Here is an 18,991-nt window from a genome sequence, read left to right as displayed (position 1 = left end):
CTGAACGAATAGGTTGTTCCCAGAGTGCTGTATCAAGGCACCTCAGTGGGAAGTCTGTGGGAAGGAAAAAGTGTGGCAAAAAACGCTGCACAACGAGAAGAGGTGACCGGACCCTGAGGAAGATTGTGGAGAAGGAGCGAAGGACCTTGGGGGACCTGCGGAAACAGTGGACTGAGTCTGGAGTAGAAACATCCAGAGCCACCGTGCACAGGCGTGTGCAGGAAATGGGCTACAGAGAAGCAGCACTGGACTGTTGCTCAGTGGTCCAAAGTACTTTTTTGGGATGGAAGCAAATTTTGCATGTCATTCGGAAATCAAGGTGCCAGAGTCTGGAGGAAGACTGGGGAGAAGGATGTTCCAAAATGCCTGAAGTCCAGTGTCAAGTACCCACAGTCAGTGATGGGTCGCTATCGAAGCATCCTGGGCCTCCATAACACCTCAGCAGTGCCACAGGCTGATTGCCTCCATGCCACGCCGCAATGAAGCAGTCATTTCTGCAAAAGGATTCCCGACCAAGTATTGAGTGCATAACTGAACATAATTATTTGAAGGTTGACTTTTTTTTTGTATTAAAAACACTTTTCTTTTATTGGTTGAATGAAATATGCTAATTGTTTGAGATTTTTGAGAGGAATTTGGGGTTTTCATGAGCTGTATGCCAAAATTATCAGTATTAAAAAAAGAAAAGACCTGAAATATTTCAGTTGGTGTGCAATGAATAATTTTTATAATTACATTATGGAAAATAATGAACTTTTTCACAATATGCTAATTTTTTAATGCTGGCTGTATGCACTTTATAGAGAAAAATTACAAGAGGCATGAAATGATTTCTTTGAAATGTAATGTGACTTTAAACATCATGCACAGGTTTTGAACTGGTGAAGTTAGTTACACAAAGAATCCAGATATTCATAAAATAAAACATACAAATACCAAATATAATAAAGTCTTTCTGAGTGTATATAAGTGGTAGGCTATTTCAGAAAAGAAAATGTAAAAGCTGACAAATAGGATTTAGCATGAACCAATACATTTTGAATAAATTATTACTATTGTGTAAATATGTAATCATGTTAGCCATAAAAAGTAACTGTAGTCTGATTATGAGTATTTTAAAATTATATATTAATCTAATTACAAGTACTTCATTTTTGGAATCTGAATGTGTAATCCAGGTTACATGAGTCTCTCTCACACATATAGTTGCAACTAAGTACATTTAAAATATATTCATAATGTAGTATCAAATAATAACACACAAAATTTACAATTATTATCAAGTAGTAATACTTATAATTATATAATCTGCAAATAGTTTTTAAATATCTACTTTTATAATTTGAATACACTACAAATGCACATACAGTTAAGCTTCTTGTATTTTGTTATACTCATCTATTTTTATTTTTTACACGGAAAGCACATTTAATAAAATAGGTGTTAGATTTGAAATGATGCCATTCTCTGAAGAAAACTCAATATTCTACTTATTTTATATTGTTTGACATTTACATTTTAAAAAATATTGCCATTTTGTTGACATTTATACCTATATTGTGAAACTGATATGCTTGTGTGGATGTGATGTAAGAGAGTAGTGAAAGATGACACAAGATGATAAAAGGGCATTTTGTCTTGAACAGAGTGCATAATAATAACAATAATAAGATACTTTACACTTGCTCATTTATTTAAAAAGCTACACAAATGTACCAGTAAGATTACATGTTTGTGCTTTGTTATCATCGGAACAGAAAACATGTGAAAAAATGTGTGTGTGTGTGTGTGTGTGTGTGTGTGTGTGTTGGCATATGTGGTTTATGAGACCAATTTTCAGGTTTACATACCAGCATTACAAGACCAATCGGTTTATGAGACCAATTTTAGTGGCCTCGTAATCCGGGAATTTTAACTTGTTATAATTATTGTCTAATAATAATTTTAACAATTATTAATACTTGTATTTGTACTACAATACTGCTTTTATTAATTAATGTTGCTATTTTACTGTTATGATACCCCCTTCCTTATTTATAACCTTTACAAACATGGTCCTCATAAACCATGTTGTGTATGTGCAAACTCGGCACAGCGCCCCTGTAGGTGGGAATTGGTATTGCAATGTATACACATTGGCGCCAAATTACACACACATTGGCGCCAAATGAAACACTCCCGCGATTGGAAATACCACACACGCAGCGTACGTCAAGAATAGCGGTTCGGTGAACAACGCAGCAGCATCTACGGTGAAAAAGTAAGTACTTCATATCTTTTATTTTTTATATACATGAAATCCGCGATTCATCAACGTTAATTTTAGTTGTCTAATATTCATGTGATGTCCTTTGATCACTTAAAACTGTAATGTTAATGGCGCTTAAGAGGATCGCTGCTTGTAGAATCGGCTCTGAAACTCAAAGATAATGTACATTAGATCACAACAAATGTGGGAATCATGAAGAAATACTTTGATTTAAATTTAAAATATCATTGTGAAATAAAGTGAATAAAGTGTCCTTGGGCAGAGCACATGGCTAACGTTAGGTCACTGCATCAAAAAGAATATATATATATATATATATATATATATATATATATATATATATATATATATATAATACAGTAACGTAGATTGACATCTGAATCTCCTCTAATGTCGTGTCAGCACGGTCGCGGGAGTTTACGTGGTGTGAGCGGGAGAGTTCTCCGGTTTAGCCGGCTGAGGTGCACTCTAATGCGGGGACGCTTGTCTCTCGTTCCCGTGCCCACAGCCTTGAGACTGGAGCGTGACATTTACACCAAAACCACTGCCTGCTGCTGTTTCTCTTTGCGTTTAAAGAGAAAAGTTAACCAATAACAGGGCAAGTGTCATGAGTAATGCATCATTAAGCAATCTAATTAATGTAATTGAATTTATGTTTTATTTAAAAAGTAAAATCAGTGATATAAAATGATGATTTCACATTATCAATGTCGATAAAAAAAATAAAATGATCAACAAATATTACATTTTGATCTCATTTTGACCTAATTTAAATGCTGCCTGCTAGAGACAATCTTCTGTTATTTTCTGTTATAAAGCAGCTTTCCACAGTGGAGATATAGCTAATGATTCAATCTTTTTAATGAAAGTTTAACATAAGTTTATTTTTGTAGTGTTATTTTTAGCTTTTTATTTATTGATATATACATACATACACACACACACATATATAATATATATATATATATATATATATATATATATATATATATATATATATATATATATATATATATATATATATATATAATGCACTGAATCAATATTACACTGTTTATCTGTGATTGACTTGAGTCTGAGTTGTTGGACCAGAGGACTCAATCCTTTAAAAGATGAAGAAATACATGTCAAAATTGGGAACGACAAAGACATAATAACTGGGTTATACATTACTAATGATGTATTCCTTTCCTGAGCATAACTTTAGTGAAAATTTGTAACAATTACATTTTTTTCCCATATAGAATGGATGCCTCCTTTGATGACGGGTCTTTGGAGACTAGTAAAGACAGTCAAAAGCCAAATGGCAAAATATTTTTTTTTTTACTGGATTGAAAGCCTCATCTTTGTTTATTTGCTATAAAAGAAAAATAAAGATGATGAGATTAAATATAATTATGGAGGAAAAGACTTGCATTGGCATTCTCAGTGTGGACAGGAACTGTGCAAGGTAGAATATTCCCAAATGATATTCAAGTATTAATACTAATATCATCCAGTTGTTTCAGTTATTTTTCTGTCTTCCAGTTTGTCCATGAGCCTGTTGCTGCAGCCATAACAGGAAGTGTAGTCACGTCTGCTAAAGAGGTTTGTTAACACTTTTGTCAATATAGTTTTTCATTCGTTATAAAATGACCTGAAGTGAAATTCTCTTATTGCTACAAAATGTGATTCACAGTACACTATTGTTAAAAACACTTGTGTGTTAACAGTATACTAAAACCTTGTGTCTTCATAAACCATGAGTAAACACACACAAGTGTTGTTAAACTATACTCCACTGCTGAATCACATTCAATAGTCAAGTGTGTCCTCATAAACCATGAGTAAACACACACAAGTGTTGTTAAACTATACTCCACTGCTGAATCACATTCAATAGTCAAGTGTGTCCTCATAAACCATGAGTAAACACACACAAGTGTTGTTAAACTATAGTCCACTGCTGAATCACATTCGATAGTCAAGTGTGTCCTCATAAACCATGAGTAAACACACACAAGTGTTGTTAAACTATACTCCACTGCTGAATCACATTCGATAGTCAAGTGTGTCCTCATAAACCATGAGTAAACACACACAAGTGTTGTTAAACTATACTCCACTGCTGAATCACATTCAATAGTCAAGTGTGTCCTCATAAACCATGAGTAAACACACACACACGTGTTGTTAAACTATACTCCACTCCTGAATCACTTTCAATAGTCAAGTGTGTCCTCATAAACCATGAGTAAACACACACAAGTGTTGTTAAACTATAGTCCACTGCTGAATCACATTCAATAGTCAAGTGTGTCCTCATAAACCATGAGTAAACACACACAAGTGTTGTTAAACTATACTCCACAGCTGAGTCACATTATTCCTCCTTTCTCTTTTTTTCTGTCTTCCAGTTTGTCCATGAGCCTGTTGCTGCAGCCATAACAGGAAGTGAAGTCACTTCTGCTAAAGAGGTTTGTTAACACTTTTGTCAATATAGTTTTTCATTTGTTATAAAATGACCTGAAGTGAAATTATCTTATTGCTACAAAATGTGATTCACAGTAAACTATTGTTAAAAACACTTGTGTGTTAACAGTATACTAAAACCTTGTGTCTTCATAAACCATGAGTAAACACACAAAAGTGTTGTTAAACTATACTCCACTGCTGAATCACATTCAATAGTCAAGTGTGTCCTCATAAACCATGAGTAAACACACACACGTGTTGTTAAACTATACTCCACTGCTGAATCACATTCAATAGTCAAGTGTGTCCTCATAAACCATGAGTAAACACACACAAGTGTTGTTAAACTATACTCCACTGCTGAATCACATTCGATAGTCAAGTGTGTCCTCATAAACCATGAGTAAACACACACAAGTGTTGTTAAACTATACTCCACTGCTGAATCACATTCAATAGTCAAGTGTGTCCTCATAAACCATGAGTAAACACACACAAGTGTTGTTAAACTATAGTCCACTGCTGAATCACATTCAATAGTCAAGTGTGTCCTCATAAACCATGAGTAAACACACACACGTGTTGTTAAACTATACTCCACTGCTGAGTCACATTCAATAGTCAAGTGTGTCCTCATAAACCATGAGTAAACACACACAAGTGTTGTTAAACTATAGTCCACTGCTGAATCACATTCAATAGTGAAGTGTTTCCTCATAAACCATGAGTAAACACACACACGTGTTGTTAAACTATAGTCCACTGCTGAATCACATTCAATAGTCAAGTGTGTCCTCATAAACCATGAGTAAACACACACACACGTGTTGTTAAACTATAGTCCACTGCTGAATCACATTCAATAGTCAAGTGTGTCCTCATAAACCATGAGTAAACACACACAAGTGTTGTTAAACTATACTCCACTGCTGAATCACATTCAATAATCAAGTGTGTCCTCATAAACCATGAGTAAACACACAGACACGTGTTGTTAAACTATAGTCCACTGCTGAATCACATTCAATAATCAAGTGTGTCCTCATAAACCATGAGTAAACACACACAAGTGTTGTTAAACTATAGTCCACTGCTGAATCACATTCAATAGTCAAGTGTGTCCTCATAAACCATGAGTAAACACACACACACGTGTTGTTAAACTATAGTCCACTGCTGAATCACATTCAATAGTCAAGTGTGTCCTCATAAACCATGAGTAAACACACACAAGTGTTTTTAAACTATAGTCCACTGCTGAATCACATTCAATAGTCAAGTGTGTCCTCAAACCATGAGTAAACACACACACGTGTTGTTAAACTATACTCCACTGCTGAATCACATTCAATAGTCAAGTGTGTCCTCATAAACCATGAGTAAACACACACAAGTGTTGTTAAACTATACTCCACTGCTGAATCACATTCAATAGTCAAGTGTGTCCTCATAAACCATGAGTAAACACACACACGTGTTGTTAAACTATACTCCACTGCTGAATCACATTCAATAGTCAAGTGTGTCCTCAAACCATGAGTAAACACACACAAGTGTTGTTAAACTATAGTCCACTACTGAATCACATTCAATAGTCAAGTGTGTCCTCATAAACCATGAGTAAACACACACAAGTGTTGTTAAACTATACTCCACTCCTGAATCACTTTCAATAGTCAAGTGTGTCCTCATAAACCATGAGTAAACACACACAAGTGTTGTTAAACTATACTCCACTGCTGAATCACATTCAATAGTCAAGTGTGTCCTCATAAACCATGAGTAAACACACACACGCGTGTTGTTAAACTATACTCCACTGCTGAATCACATTCAATAGTCAAGTGTGTCCTCATAAACCATGAGAAAACACACACAAGTGTTGGTAAACTATAGTCCACTACTGAATCACATTCGATAGTCAAGTGTGTCCTCATAAACCATGAGTAAACACACACAAGTGTTGTTAAACTATACTCCACAGCTGAGTCACATTATTCCTCCTTTCTCTTTTTTTCTGTCTTCCAGTTTGTCCATGAGCCTGTTGCTGCAGCCGTAACAGGAAGTGAAGTCACTTCTGCTAAAGAGGTTTGTTAACACTTTTGTCAATATAGTTTTTAATTCGTTAAAAAATGACCTGAAGTGAAATTCTCTTATTGCTACAAAATGTGATTCACAGTACACTATTGTTAAAAACACTTGTGTGTTAACAGTATACTGAAAACCTTGTGTCCTCATAAACCATGAGTAAACACACACAAGTGTTGTTAAACTATAGTCCACTGCTGAATCACATTCGATAGTAAAGTGTGTCCTCATAAACCATGAGTAAACACACACAAGTGTTGTTAAACTATACTCCACTGCTGAATCACATTCAATAGTCAAGTGTGTCCTCATAAACCATGAGTAAACACACACACGTGTTTTTAAACTATAGTCCACTGCTGAATCACATTCGATAGTCAAGTGTGTCCTCATAAACCATGAGTAAACACACACAAGTGTTGTTAAACTATACTCCACAGCTGAGTCACATTATTCCTCCTTTCTCTTTTTTTCTGTCTTCCAGTTTGTCCATGAGCCTGTTGCTGCAGCCGTAACAGGAAGTGAAGTCACTTCTGCTAAAGAGGTTTGTTAACACTTTTCTCAATATAGTTTTTAATTCGTTAAAAAATGAACTGAAGTGAAATTCTCTTAGTGCAACAAAATGTGATTCACAGTACACTATTGTTAAAAACACTTGTGTGTTAACAGTATACTAAAACCTTGTGTCTTCATAAACCATGAGTAAACACACACAAGTGTTGTTAAACTATACTCCACTGCTGAATCACATTCAATAGTCAAGTGTGTCCTCATAAACCATGAGTAAACACACACAAGTGTTGTTAAACTATAGTCCACTGCTGAATCACATTCAATAGTCAAGTGTGTCCTCATAAACCATGAGTAAACACACACAAGTGTTGTTAAACTATAGTCCACTGCTGAGTCACATTATTTCTCCTTTCTCTTTTTTTCTGTCTTCCAGTTTGTCCATGATCCTGTTGCTGCAGCCATAACAGGAAGTGAAGTCACGTCTGCTAAAGAGGTTTGTTAACACTTTGGTCAATTTAGTTTTTTGTTCGTTATAAAATGTCCTGAAGTGAAATTCTCTTATTGCTACAAAATGTGATTCACAGTACACTATTGTTAAAAACACTTGTGTGTTAACAGTATACTGAAAACCTTGTGTCCTCAAACCATGAGTAAACACACACACAAGTGTTGTTAAACTATAGTCCACTGCTGAATCACATTCGATAGTCAAGTGTGTCCTCATAAACCATGAGTAAACACACACAAGTGTTGTTAAACTATAGTCCACTGCTGAATCACATTCGATAGTCAAGTGTGTCCTCATAAACCATGAGTAAACACACACAAGTGTTGTTAAACTATACTCCACAGCTGAGTCACATTCAATAGTCAAGTGTGTCCTCATAAACCATGAGTAAACACACACAAGTGTTGTTAAGTTATACTCCACTGCTGTATCACATTCAATAGTCAAGTGTGTCCTCATAAACCATGAGTAAACACACACAAGTGTTGTTAAACTATAGTCCACTGCTGAATCACATTCAATAGTCAAGTGTGTCCTCAAACCATGAGTAAACACACACACGTGTTGTTAAACTATACTCCACTGCTGAATCACATTCAATAGTCAAGTGTGTCCTCATAAACCATGAGTAAACACACACAAGTGTTGTTAAACTATACTCCACTGCTGAATCAAATTCAATAGTCAAGTGTGTCCTCATAAACCATGAGTAAACACACACACGTGTTGTTAAACTATACTCCACTGCTGAATCACATTCAATAGTCAAGTGTGTCCTCATAAACCATGAGTAAACACACACACGTGTTTTTAAACTATAGTCCACTGCTGAATCACATTCAATAGTCAAGTGTGTCCTCATAAACCATGAGTAAACACACACAAGTGTTGGTAAACTATAGTCCACTGCTGAATCACATTCAATAGTCAAGTGTGTCCTCATAAACCATGAGTAAACACACACAAGTGTTGTTAACTATACTCCACTCCTGAATCACTTTCAATAGTCAAGTGTGTCCTCATAAACCATGAGTAAACACACACAAGTGTTGTTAAACTATACTCCACTGCTGAATCACATTCAATAGTCAAGTGTGTCCTCATAAACCATGAGTAAACACACACACGCGTGTTGTTAAACTATACTCCACTGCTGAATCACATTCAATAGTCAAGTGTGTCCTCATAAACCATGAGTAAACACACACAAGTGTTGGTAAACTATAGTCCACTACTGAATCACATTCGATAGTCAAGTGTGTCCTCATAAACCATGAGTAAACACACACAAGTGTTGTTAAACTATACTCCACAGCTGAGTCACATTATTCCTCCTTTCTCTTTTTTTCTGTCTTCCAGTTTGTCCATGAGCCTGTTGCTGCAGCCGTAACAGGAAGTGAAGTCACTTCTGCTAAAGAGGTTTGTTAACACTTTTGTCAATATAGTTTTTAATTCGTTAAAAAATGACCTGAAGTGAAATTCTCTTATTGCTACAAAATGTGATTCACAGTACACTATTGTTAAAAACACTTGTGTGTTAACAGTATACTGAAAACCTTCTGTCCTCATAAACCATGAGTAAACACACACAAGTGTTGTTAAACTATAGTCCACTGCTGAATCACATTCGATAGTAAAGTGTGTCCTCATAAACATGAGTAAACACACACAAGTGTTGTTAAACTATACTCCACTGCTGAATCACATTCAATAGTCAAGTGTGTCCTCATAAACCATGAGTAAACACACACACGTGTTTTTAAACTATAGTCCACTGCTGAATCACATTATTCCTCCTTTCTCTTTTTTTCTGTCTTCCAGTTTGTCCATGAGCCTGTTGCTGCAGCCGTAACAGGAAGTGAAGTCACGTCTGCTAAAGAGGTTTGTTAACACTTTTGTCAATATAGTTTTTAATTCGTTAAAAAATGACCTGAAGTGAAATTCTCTTAGTGCTACAAAATGTGATTCACAGTACACTATTGTTAAAAACACTTGTGTGTTAACAGTATACTGAAAACCTTGTGTCCTCATAAACCATGAGTAAACACACACAAGTGTTGTTAAACTATAGTCCACTGCTGAATCACATTCGATAGTCAAGTGTGTCCTCATAAACCATGAGTAAACACACACAAGTGTTGTTAAACTATACTCCACTGCTGAATCACATTCAATAGTCAAGTGTGTCCTCATAAACCGTGAGTAAACACACACACGTGTTGTTAAACTATACTCCACTCCTGAATCACATTCAATAGTCAAGTGTGTCCTCATAAACCATGAGTAAACACACACAAGTGTTGTTAAACTATACTCCACTGCTGAATCACATTCGGTAGTCAAGTGTGTCCTCATAAACCATGAGTAAACACACACAAGTGTTGTTAAACTATACTCCACTGCTGAATCACATTCGATAGTCAAGTGTGTCCTCATAAACCATGAGTAAACACACACAAGTGTTGTTAAACTATACACCACTGCTGAATCACATTCAATAGTCAAGTGTGTCCTCATAAACCATGAGTAAACACACACAAGTGTTGTTAAACTATACTCCACTGCTGAATCACATTCAATAGTCAAGTGTGTCCTCATAAACCGTGAGTAAACACACACAAGTGTTGTTAAACTATACTCCACTGCTGAATCACATTCAATAGTCAAGTGTGTCCTCATAAACCATGAGTAAACACACACAAGTGTTGTTAAACTATAGTCCACTGCTGAGTCACATTCAATAGTGAAGTGTGTCCTCATAAACCATGAGTAAACACACACAAGTGTTGTTAAACTATACTCCACTGCTGAATCACATTCGATAGTCAAGTGTGTCCTCATAAACCATGAGTAAACACACACACGTGTTGTTAAACTATACTCCACTGCTGAATCACATTCAATAGTCAAGTGTGTCCTCATAAACCATGAGTAAACACACACAAGTGTTGTTAAACTATAGTCCACTGCTGAGTCACATTATTCCTCCTTTCTCTTTTTTTCTGTCTTCCAGTTTGTCCATGAGCCTGTTGCTGCAGCCGTAACAGGAAGTGAAGTCACTTCTGCTAAAGAGGTTTGTTAACACTTTTGTCAATATAGTTTTTAATTCGTTAAAAAATGACCTGAAGTGAAATTCTCTTATTGCTACAAAATGTGATTCACAGTACACTATTGTTAAAAACACTTGTGTGTTAACAGTATACTGAAAACCTTGTGTCCTCATAAACCATGAGTAAACACACACAAGTGTTGTTAAACTATACTCCACTGCTGAATCACATTCAATAGTCAAGTGTGTCCTCATAAACCATGAGTAAACACACACACGTGTTGTTAAACTATAGTCCACTGCTGAATCACATTCGATAGTCAAGTGTGTCCTCATAAACCATGAGTAAACACACACAAGTGTTGTTAAACTATAGTCCACTGCTGAATCACATTCAATAGTCAAGTGTGTCCTCATAAACCATGAGTAAACACACACAAGTGTTGTTAAACTATACTCCACAGCTGAGTCACATTATTCCTCCTTTCTCTTTTTTTCTGTCTTCCAGTTTGTCCATGAGCCTGTTGCTGCAGCCGTAACAGGAAGTGAAGTCACTTCTGCTAAAGAGGTTTGTTAACACTTTTGTCAATATAGTTTTTAATTCGTTAAAAAATGACCTGAAGTGAAATTCTCTTAGTGCTACAAAATGTGATTCACAGTACACTATTGTTAAAAACACTTGTGTGTTAACAGTATACTGAAAACCTTGTGTCCTCAAACCATGAGTAAACACACACACAAGTGTTGTTAAACTATAGTCCACTGCTGAATCACATTCAAAAGTCAAGTGTGTCCTCAAACCATGAGTAAACACACACAAGTGTTGTTACACTATACTCCACTGCTGAATCACATTCAATAGTCAAGTGTGTCCTCATAAACCATGAGTAAACACACACACACGTGTTGTTAAACTATAGTCCACTGCTGAATCACATTCAATAGTCAAGTGTGTCCTCATAAACCATGAGTAAACACACACAAGTGTTGTTAAACTATAGTCCACTGCTGAATCACATTCAATAGTCAAGTGTGTCCTCATAAACCATGAGTAAACACACACACACGTGTTGTTAAACTATAGTCCACTGCTGAATCACATTCAATAGTCAAGTGTGTCCTCATAAACCATGAGTAAACACACACAAGTGTTGTTAAACTATAGTCCACTGCTGAATCACATTCGATAGTCAAGTGTGTCCTCATAAACCATGAGTAAACACACACAAGTGTTGTTAAACTATACTCCACAGCTGAGTCACATTCAATAGTCAAGTGTGTCCTCATAAACCATGAGTAAACACACACAAGTGTTGTTAAGTTATACTCCACTGCTGTATCACATTCAATAGTCAAGTGTGTCCTCATAAACCATGAGTAAACACACACAAGTGTTGTTAAACTATAGTCCACTGCTGAATCACATTCAATAGTCAAGTGTGTCCTCAAACCATGAGTAAACACACACACGTGTTGTTAAACTATACTCCACTGCTGAATCACATTCAATAGTCAAGTGTGTCCTCATAAACCATGAGTAAACACACACAAGTGTTGTTAAACTATACTCCACTGCTGAATCACATTCAATAGTCAAGTGTGTCCTCATAAACCATGAGTAAACACACACACGTGTTGTTAAACTATACTCCACTGCTGAATCACATTCAATAGTCAAGTGTGTCCTCATAAACCATGAGTAAACACACACACGTGTTTTTAAACTATAGTCCACTGCTGAATCACATTCAATAGTCAAGTGTGTCCTCATAAACCATGAGTAAACACACACAAGTGTTGGTAAACTATAGTCCACTGCTGAATCACATTCAATAGTCAAGTGTGTCCTCATAAACCATGAGTAAACACACACAAGTGTTGTTAAACTATACTCCACTCCTGAATCACTTTCAATAGTCAAGTGTGTCCTCATAAACCATAAGTAAACACACACAAGTGTTGTTAAACTATACTCCACTGCTGAATCACATTCAATAGTCAAGTGTGTCCTCATAAACCATGAGTAAACACACACACGCGTGTTGTTAAACTATACTCCACTGCTGAATCACATTCAATAGTCAAGTGTGTCCTCATAAACCATGAGTAAACACACACAAGTGTTGGTAAACTATAGTCCACTACTGAATCACATTCGATAGTCAAGTGTGTCCTCATAAACCATGAGTAAACACACACAAGTGTTGTTAAACTATACTCCACAGCTGAGTCACATTATTCCTCCTTTCTCTTTTTTTCTGTCTTCCAGTTTGTCCATGAGCCTGTTGCTGCAGCCGTAACAGGAAGTGAAGTCACTTCTGCTAAAGAGGTTTGTTAACACTTTTGTCAATATAGTTTTTAATTCGTTAAAAAATGACCTGAAGTGAAATTCTCTTATTGCTACAAAATGTGATTCACAGTACACTATTGTTAAAAACACTTGTGTGTTAACAGTATACTGAAAACCTTCTGTCCTCATAAACCATGAGTAAACACACACAAGTGTTGTTAAACTATAGTCCACTGCTGAATCACATTCAATAGTCAAGTGTGTCCTCATAAACCATGAGTAAACACACACACGTGTTGTTAAACTATACTCCACTGCTGAATCACATTCGATAGTAAAGTGTGTCCTCATAAACCATGAGTAAACACACACAAGTGTTGTTAAACTATACTCCACTGCTGAATCACATTCAATAGTCAAGTGTGTCCTCATAAACCATGAGTAAACACACACACGTGTTTTTAAACTATAGTCCACTGCTGAATCACATTCAATAGTCAAGTGTGTCCTCATAAACCATGAGTAAACACACACACGCGTGTTGTTAAACTATAGTCCACTGCTGAATCACATTCGATAGTAAAGTGTGTCCTCATAAACCATGAGTAAACACACACAAGTGTTGTTAAACTATACTCCACTGCTGAATCACATTCAATAGTCAAGTGTGTCCTCATAAACCATGAGTAAACACACACACGTGTTTTTAAACTATAGTCCACTGCTGAATCACATTCGATAGTCAAGTGTGTCCTCATAAACCATGAGTAAACACACACAAGTGTTGTTAAACTATACTCCACAGCTGAGTCACATTATTCCTCCTTTCTCTTTTTTTCTGTCTTCCAGTTTGTCCATGAGCCTGTTGCTGCAGCCATAACAGGAAGTGAAGTCACTTCTGCTAAAGAGGTTTGTTAACACTTTTGTCAATATAGTTTTTAATTCGTTAAAAAATGACCTGAAGTGAAATTCTCTTAGTGCTACAAAATGTGATTCACAGTACACTATTGGTAAAAACACTTGTGTGTTAACAGTATACTGAAAACCTTGTGTCCTCATAAACCATGAGTAAACACACACAAGTGTTGTTAAACTATAGTCCACTGCTGAATCACATTCGATAGTCAAGTGTGTCCTCATAAACCATGAGTAAACACACACAAGTGTTGTTAAACTATACTCCACTGCTGAATCACATTCAATAGTCAAGTGTGTCCTCATAAACCGTGAGTAAACACACACACGTGTTGTTAAACAATACTCCACTCCTGAATCACATTCAATAGTCAAGTGTGTCCTCATAAACCATGAGTAAACACACACAAGTGTTGTTAAACTATACTCCACTGCTGAATCACATTCGGTAGTCAAGTGTGTCCTCATAAACCATGAGTAAACACACACAAGTGTTGTTAAACTATACTCCACTGCTGAATCACATTCGATAGTCAAGTGTGTCCTCATAAACCATGAGTAAACACACACAAGTGTTGTTAAACTATACTCCACTGCTGAATCACATTCAATAGTCAAGTGTGTCCTCATAAACCATGAGTAAACACACACAAGTGTTGTTAAACTATACTCCACTGCTGAATCACATTCAATAGTCAAGTGTGTCCTCATAAACCGTGAGTAAACACACACAAGTGTTGTTAAACTATACTCCACTGCTGAATCACATTCAATAGTCAAGTGTGTCCTCATAAACCATGAGTAAACACACACAAGTGTTGTTAAACTATAGTCCACTGCTGAGTCACATTCAATAGTGAAGTGTGTCCTCATAAACCATGAGTAAACACACACAAGTGTTGTTAAACTATACTCCACTGCTGAATCACATTCGATAGTCAAGTGTGTCCTCATAAACCATGAGTAAACACACACACGTGTTGTTAAACTATACTCCACTGCTGAATCACATTCAATAGTCAAGTGTGTCCTCATAAACCATGAGTAAACACACACAAGTGTTGTTAAACTATAGTCCACTGCTGAGTCACATTATTCCTCCTTTCTCTTTTTTTCTGTCTTCCAGTTTGTCCATGAGCCTGTTGCTGCAGCCGTAACAGGAAGTGAAGTCACTTCTGCTAAAGAGGTTTGTTAACACTTTTGTCAATATAGTTTTTAATTCGTTAAAAAATGACCTGAAGTGAAATTCTCTTATTGCTACAAAATGTGATTCACAGTACACTATTGTTAAAAACACTTGTGTGTTAACAGTATACTGAAAACCTTGTGTCCTCATAAACCATGAGTAAACACACACAAGTGTTGTTAAACTATAGTCCACTGCTGAATCACATTCAATAGTCAAGTGTGTCCTCATAAACCATGAGTAAACACACACACGTGTTGTTAAACTATAGTCCACTGCTGAATCACATTCAATAGTCAAGTGTGTCCTCATAAACCATGAGTAAACACACACAAGTGTTGTTAAACTATAGTCCACTGCTGAATCACATTCAATAGTCAAGTGTGTCCTCATAAACCATGAGTAAACACACACAAGTGTTGTTAAACTATAGTCCACTGCTGAATCACATTCAATAGTCAAGTGTGTCCTCATAAACCATGAGTAAACACACACGTGTTGTTAAACTATAGTCCACTGCTGAATCACATTCAATAGTCAAGTGTGTCCTCATAAACCATGAGTAAACACACACACGTGTTGTTAAAGTAGTCCACTGCTGAGTCACATTCAATAGTGAAGTGTGTCCTCATAAACCATGAGTAAACACACACAAGTGTTGTTAAACTATACTCCACTGCTGAATCACATTCGATAGTCAAGTGTGTCCTCATAAACCATGAGTAAACACACACAAGTGTTGTTAAACTATAGTCCACTGCTGAATCACATTCAATAGTCAAGTGTGTCCTCATAAACCATGAGTAAACACACACACACACGTGTTGTTAAACTATAGTCCACTGCTGAATCACATTCAATAGTCAAGTGTGTCCTCATAAACCATGAGTAAACACACACAAGTGTTGTTAAACTATAGTCCACTGCTGAATCACATTCAATAGTCAAGTGTGTCCTCATAAACCATGAGTAAACACACACAAGTGTTGTTAAACTATAGTCCACTGCTGAATCACATTCGATAGTCAAGTGTGTCCTCATAAACCATGAGTAAACACACACACAGACACGTGTTGTTAAACTATACTCCACTCCTGAATCACATTCAATAGTCAAGTGTGTCCTCATAAACCATGAGTAAACACACACAAGTGTTGTTAAACTATAGTCCACTGCTGAATCACATTCAATAGTCAAGTGTGTCCTCATAAACCATGAGTAAACACACACACACACGTGTTGTTAAACTATAGTCCACTGCTGAATCACATTCAATAGTCAAGTGTGTCTTCATAAACCATGAGTAAACACACACGTGTTGTTAAACTATACTCCACTCCTGAATCACATTCAATAGTCAAGTGTGTCCTCATAAACCATGAGTAAACACACACAAGTGTTGTTAAACTATACTCCACTGCTGAATCACATTCAAAAGTCAAGTGTGTCCTCATAAACCATGAGTAAACACACACACGTGTTGTTAAACTATAATCCACTGCTGAATCACATCCAATAGTCAAGTGTGTCTTCATAAACCATGAGTAAACACACACAAGTGTTGTTAAACTATACTCCACTGCTGAGTCACATTCAATAGTCAAGTGTGTCCTCATAAACCATGAGTAAACACACACACGTGTTGTTAAACTATAGTCCACTGCTGAATCACATTCGATAGTCAAGTGTGTCCTCATAAACCATGAGTAAACACACACAAGTGTTGTTAAACTATAGTCCACTGCTGAATCACATTCAATAGTCAAGTGTGTCCTCATAAACCATGAGTAAACACACACACACACGTGTTGTTAAACTATAGTCCACTGCTGAATCACATTCAATAGTCAAGTGTGTCCTCATAAACCATGAGTAAACACACACAAGTGTTGTTAAACTATAGTCCACTGCTGAATCACATTCAATAGTCAAGTGTGTCCTCATAAACCATGAGTAAACACACACAAGTGTTGTTAAACTATAGTCCACTGCTGAATCACATTCGATAGTCAAGTGTGTCCTCATAAACCATGAGTAAACACACACACAGACACGTGTTGTTAAACTATACTCCACTCCTGAATCACATTCAATAGTCAAGTGTGTCCTCATAAACCATGAGTAAACACACACAAGTGTTGTTAAACTATACTCTACTGCTGAATCACATTCAATAGTCAAGTGTGTCCTCATAAACCATGAGTAAACACACACACACACACACGTGTTGTTAAACTATAGTCCACTGCTGAATCACATTCAATAGTCAAGTGTGTCCTCATAAACCATGAGTAAACACACACACACACGTGTTGTTAAACTATAGTCCACTGCTGAATCACATTCAATAGTCAAGTGTGTCCTCATAAACCATGAGTAAACACACACACACGTGTTGTTAAACTATACTCCACTCCTGAATCACATTCAATAGTCAAGTGTGTCCTCATAAACCATGAGTAAACACACACAAGTGTTGTTAAACTATACTCCACTGCTGAATCACATTCAATAGTCAAGTGTGTCCTCATAAACCATGAGTAAACACACACACGTGTTGTTAAACTATAATCCACTGCTGAATCACATCCAATAGTCAGGTGTGTCCTCATAAACCATGAGTAAACACACACGTGTTGTTAAACTATACTCCACTGCTGAATCACATTCAATAGTCAAGTGTGTCCTCATAAACCATGAGTAAACACACACACGTGTTGTTAAACTATACTCCACTGCTGAATCACATTCAATAGTCAAGTGTGTCCTCATAAACCATGAGTAAACACACACACGTGTTGTTAAACTATAATCCACTGCTGAATCACATCAATAGTCAAGTGTGTCCTCATAAACCATGAGTAAACACACACAAGTGTTGTTAAACTATACTCCACTGCTGAATCAAATTCGATAGTCAAGTGTGTCCTCATAAACCATGAGTAAACACACACACGTGTTGTTAAACTATAGTCCACTACTGAATCACATTCGATAGTCAAGTGTGTCCTCATAAACCATGAGTAAACACACACAAGTGTTGTTAAACTATAGTCCACTGCTGAATCACATTCGATAGTCAAGTGTGTCCTCATAAACCATGAGTAAACACACACAAGTGTTGTTAAACTATAGTCCACTGCTGAATCACATTCAATAGTCATGTGTGTCCTCATAAACCATGAGTAAACACACACAAGTGTTGTTAAACTATACTCCACTGCTGAATCACATTCAATAGTCAAGTGTGTCCTCATAAACCATGAGTAAACACACACAAGTGTTGTTAAACTATACTCCACTGCTGAATCACATTCAATAGTCAAGTGTGTCCTCATAAACCATGAGTAAACACACACACGCGTGTTGTTAAACTATAGTCCACTGCTGAATCACATTCAATAGTCAAGTGTGTCCTCATAAACCATGAGTGAACACACACACGCGTGTTGTTAAACTATAGTCCACTGCTGAATCACATTCAATAGTCAAGTGTGTCCTCATAAACCATGAGTAAACACACACACGCGTGTTGTTAAACTATAGTCCACTGCTGAATCACATTCAATAGTCAAGTGTGTCCTCATAAACCATGAGTGAACACACACACACGTGTTGTTAAACTATAGTCCACTGCTGAATCACATTCAATAGTCAAGTGTGTCCTCATAAACCATGAGTAAACACACACAAGTGTTGTTAAACTATACTCCACAGCT

General features: G+C 36.5%; 1 protein-coding gene across 1 annotated transcript in view; it reads right to left on the bottom strand.

Moving 5' to 3' along the window:
- LOC127950483 (GPI-anchor transamidase-like) overlaps nucleotides 1-18,991 on the bottom strand; it is a 69,086-nt gene that overhangs the window by 34,087 nt on the left and 16,008 nt on the right.

This window comes from Carassius gibelio, chromosome B2 (genome assembly GCF_023724105.1).
Source record: "Carassius gibelio isolate Cgi1373 ecotype wild population from Czech Republic chromosome B2, carGib1.2-hapl.c, whole genome shotgun sequence".
In the NCBI taxonomy this organism is placed as follows: domain Eukaryota; kingdom Metazoa; phylum Chordata; class Actinopteri; order Cypriniformes; family Cyprinidae; genus Carassius; species Carassius gibelio.
The sequence above is the reverse complement of the archived record's forward strand: the minus strand, read 5'-3'. Positions and strand labels throughout refer to the sequence as shown.